General features: G+C 41.4%; 1 long non-coding RNA gene across 1 annotated transcript; it reads right to left on the reverse strand.

The window, feature by feature from the left end:
• Positions 1 to 398: 398 nt before the first annotated feature.
• On the reverse strand, positions 399 to 1538 carry LOC146870483 (uncharacterized). Its single transcript, XR_014959401.1, has 3 exons — positions 1478 to 1538; positions 906 to 975; positions 399 to 814 (listed from the first exon to the last, which is right to left on the reverse strand). It is a non-coding gene; the product is annotated as an uncharacterized LOC146870483 (long non-coding RNA).
• Between the last annotated feature and the right edge of the window lie 3295 nt (positions 1539 to 4833).

Consider the following 4833-nt stretch of genomic DNA (forward strand, 5'->3'; position numbering starts at 1 on the left):
GAATCGTAATTCCATGTTTGTATATTTTGACGACCGGGTACGCGTCGGACGGAGAATATGCTCCGTCCGACGGTTCGTACCCGGTTTTTACCGGATTGTGATCGGCACCTATATGTTGTGTTTTGTTTGTTAGGTAATAGTGCATAAATTAAAGGTATGGAAGTGTTGTGGTATTGACCGTGTATTGTGTAAAGCTGATAGAATGGTTTTGGGCATATTGTAAAGGTGCCATCCATCATCCATGTTTGGCATTGTTGCAGTTTAGTTATATTGTTTGCAGTAGCAAACATTATGATTCTTTTTTCTGGGCTTTTGTTATCAAAAAAAATAAAAGGTTCATTATTGTGGGTGATACTTAATTCTGGTGGAATGATGATCTCTTGAAAAGTTTTAGGGGATGGTATAGTTGTCGTGGTTGCTTTTTTGGTCCTAGCAATAGTTCTTTTTATAGAAGCAATTGATGGTAATTGGCCTCTTGCTTCTTTGGGCACTCTAGGTAATAGTTCTTTTAGGATTACACTTGTAGCAGTTTGTGAACCTGTGCTTAATTCTTTGATATTTTCAAGAGTTGATCTGACTTCTATTTCAGAGAGATTGGGTGGATGGTTATGCTCTCTTGTATATAGTACAGTTGTTTCTCTTGTTGTTGCTCGGCCGTAGCATTTGTTAGAATAATATTTAGTACACTTCCAGTTCACTTTTCGGTCCGTCTGCTTTTCTTGGGTGTATGTGTAACCCATGTAACACAATAGGAATTTTCCTTTCTGCGAAGTTATAAATTGGGCTTCTTCTGTCATCGTGATGTGTTACAATTCTGGAAAAAATGTATATGAAAATATATGCTATAGTACTTTATATCTTTATATGAAATTAGCAAAAAAGCATTTTTTTTTATATATACTTACCAAGTCTTTTTTGTTGTATTTGAATGAAGATGTTGTTTGTCGCAAAAATGTTGTTTAGTTGATTTAGTCTCTGAAAGTTAAAGAACATTTATTGTTGTGGTTGGTTTAGTTTTTTAAGTGGGGTGGTATTGCTGTTGGGTATAGACTATATTTTTATTGAAGAAACTTATTTTATTGTTTTACAAATTAACAATTCAAAAAACATTCCCCCACCTTCATCTGTCCCGGAAGTACCACACATTTATCATCAAGACCAATTATTCAGGAGAATGAACAACCTTTCCACCCAGTTCTCTACCCCCCCTCCCCCACCACATGTCAATGTACCCCCGTCTCCTACCCCTCTTACTATGTGCCCCTCCTGCCTAATAAATAAGATGCAGTAGCCTAACCTCTCACTAAGCAAACAGAGCCTACCCTCATGCCCAGTGGTATAGACTATAGGTGTTAATTTATACAGGTTTTTTACAATTTAAAAAAGAGAACATGGATTTGTTTAGGGGTTTAGGATGTTTTGGGGTTTGAGTAGGATTTAATTAATATTTTATAAAGTATTTTGATAGTATACTTACTTTTTAGTGAGTCTTTTCTGGCAATCTTCAATATTTTCTTTAGCTGTTTGGAGTAATATCTGTAGTGGAAACATAAAGAGATGGAATATATAAGTTAGTTATTTATTTGAGTAAAGATAAATTAGTGTTTTAGTTTAATTTGGCAGTTTAGTTAGAAAAGAATATTTACTTACGTTTTTAGAATAGTAATAGGATGTAGGTTTCTTCTGTTTAGTAGAGCTTCTTCTTCGTTCAATGCTTTGGTTTAAGGCACCGTGGAACACTTGTTTTAATTGGTTTATATAGTGGTTTCAAATTGTTTCTTGAATGTTATTGGTTGTTTTCTGTATGTGGCCTTTCTATTGGATGGTTTGAATTTTTTTTAGTTAATTGGTTTCCTTTTATGGAAAATGCTAAGTAAGAGTATATTTAGTTTTAAAGGAGGAGAGTTTTAAATTATTATATATAAAAAGATTGTTTATAATGTGTACTAATTTTATTTAAATGTGTTCGAAATGCCAATGTGATAATTATTTTAGTTTTTTTTTATTATGTTGTTAAATATAGAGATCGCTATAAATGTTATGTTTATGTTTAAGTAGAATCTCATTTGAAAATGTATGTTTTGGTAAAATATTGTCTTTATGTTGTTGAAAGTATTGGTTTTATTAGTATTAGAATAGTCGATATATTTAAAAAAACGATATTATTGATGTCTATATTTTGGTTATCGATATTTGTGACATGTGTCATATTTATTAACTTATGTCGATATTTAGTATTTCGATATTAATGTGTGCGATATTTGTGTGATCGATATAATTGTATTACGATATTGTAGTGTCGATATTAGTGTAGTTTTTTAAATAAGTATACAATGTCGATATTTTTGATGTCGATATATTTGTTGCGATATTTGTGTAGTTCGATAATGTGTCTGTCGATAATATGTCAGAGATCCGCTGCTGGGAGTCCTTCCAGCTTGGGAGGTGTGGACAAAGGGTTTCCTGCCAGGGGAGGTGCATGCACCACCCCAGACAGGATTTTGTGTATTGGTCAGGTAGGGCTTGAAAGAAACCAGACATGCCTGTGGCTCACAAGGAGCCTCGGTGCATATGCCAGTTCAAACCGGTCCTGGGGCACACCAGTCCCGGGCCTGGGGCGAGCTGGACAAAGGATTGGGGGTGTAACCACCCCCCTTCCTGGTCCCACCCATAGGGAGGGACCTAGCAGGTAGTCCGGCCCCTAGAATCCGCTTAAAGGTAGGAGCTGTGTCCTAAGATTTCAGACATCCTGGAATCAACTTGAAACTAAGAAGAAGACGGGAACTTCGACATTCTGCTGCACAGAAGACTGAAGGAAATCTCCCCTGTGGTCAGGGAGTGACCACCTTGCTAACGCAAGCACCATCCAGCGAATCAACGTCTGCTTTGCCGCCGCCTCCCGCCGGAGCCCAGAGACTGACAAGACCTGGACCTCCAGACCTCTCACCGCCCGATCCACAGTCCCTGAAAAGAGGAGACCCGTGGAGGCACCGAGACACGTGGAGCCAGCCATCTTGAAACGACCACGACAAGCTGACAAGTGCAACAACCGAGGCTCCCTCCAAGTTGTGCTTTGGGATCTGAGAAGCCCAACCCTCGAGCAGCATCTGCACCAAAGGTGAGCCCTCCAGCATCTCCACGATCTGCGTGGGGCCCTTCTGCATTTTGCCACTCGACGCGCCTAACCGGTTGCTGGCCCGCTGGCTAGTAGCCATCTTGGCGACGAACTTCACAAAATACACTGCTGGTCTGGTTGCTCCAGACTGGCCCTTGCTCCCCTCCAAAGGAGCAGTCCTTCTGACCTTGCTGGTCAGAACCATCAGCTTATTTCATCTCCTACAACAATTGCTTTTGCCAAGGCTTGTTTGCTTCGATCAAGTCGCCGACACCGCCGGCAGCGAGAGCCTGCGTGGGACAGCTCGTGAACCGACTCCTGGGTGTCGTCGACCTCCAGGGACCACGTGGCTGCAGAGACAAGCTACACCTTTCTTCCTGTTTGCACCCGACATTGCCTGGTACCCACCTGGTGCCACGCTGGTCACTGGCTAGTGACTGTGAACACTGTCCCCTCTGCTTACAGGTCTTCAACATCTCCGATCCACTCTTGGATCCACCGCATCTCTCCCGGACCGACCGCCTGCAGCATCTTTGTCTTCAGGCTCCACGGAACAGATAGAAGAAACCCGACGCACTTCGAGGCCTATGCACCCGCTTCCTGTGGGTGAGGTAAAGCTGGCACTCCTGTGCCCAAGTGTAGTATTACATCTCTAGTGCCTGTGTTCCAAATCTTGAGTTCCTAGTCCATCCGTAAGATCCTCTTTGCAGTAACTTTGTACTTTTTACGCACCCATTGAAACCTATGGGGGCACGCGTGTGACTATTTGCTCTGCACACGCCACCCATGGACCTCCTGGTCACTAACTGAAGTTAGCTCCTTGTAGGCCCAGCGATTCCAGAGGCCCTAGGCCTTTTCCCTTTTCTGTTCGTGGTACTTATACCACTATTTTAGTATATGGTTCGAGCGGCCACCAGGGCCTATCCATATAAAGTGCAACTTCTGTGTATTCTACTGTAATCTTGTTTGACGATTTGTGCTCCTGTGCTCATAAAGAGACTAGGGGTTACTTTGAGAAATAAATACATATATATTTTGAATATATATCTGTGTGGTGTCCTTTCATTGGTATAAAAGGGGGTTACATTTGGTAAAACAGCTGTCTTAACACGCTTCACGAGTTTAGCCTCAAAGACTGCTTAGCCTACGCTACCACTAGGGCAGCTAGTCCGAAAAGGTTGACTTACAACCACACCATAAGGGTTGCTTGGCATGGTACAAGGTGATCACTTTAACTAGTGAGCATCATATACCAGGCCAACTTCTCACAGCGTCCTAGCATTCAATTGTTACCGCTCCTACACGACGGTACTCGCACTTGTACAGACCACTCTTTTAAAGGAACTGGATTTACGCTATTGTCAAGTAAGGTGTATGATTGGTGATATTTGGACTTTCTGGGCTCAGGAGTGGGTATCTAGAAGCCGGTTAACGGTGCAAGATTTTCGTTTGTTACCTGTGTAGTAAGCATACCTAACTATGGCCCTGGGATTTCAGTGGCTTTATTGGTGTTTGCACTTAATTTCTTAAGATCATTGCCTCTGTGTATATCCTTCGCATGGGCGATTGCCAATTAATGATGTTTACGTTTCTTTGGTCCGTTGTTCACAGTATTTTAGATATGCTTTTAAACTTTTCTAAATCATATGCTCTCATTTGGGCTAGTATCCTCCTGGAATACTTTTTTTTACCTTTTGTGTATGCAGGACTGGGTGACG

This window comes from Triturus cristatus, chromosome 1_1 (genome assembly GCF_964204655.1).
Source record: "Triturus cristatus chromosome 1_1, aTriCri1.1, whole genome shotgun sequence".
NCBI classification, from domain to species: Eukaryota; Metazoa; Chordata; class Amphibia; order Caudata; family Salamandridae; genus Triturus; species Triturus cristatus.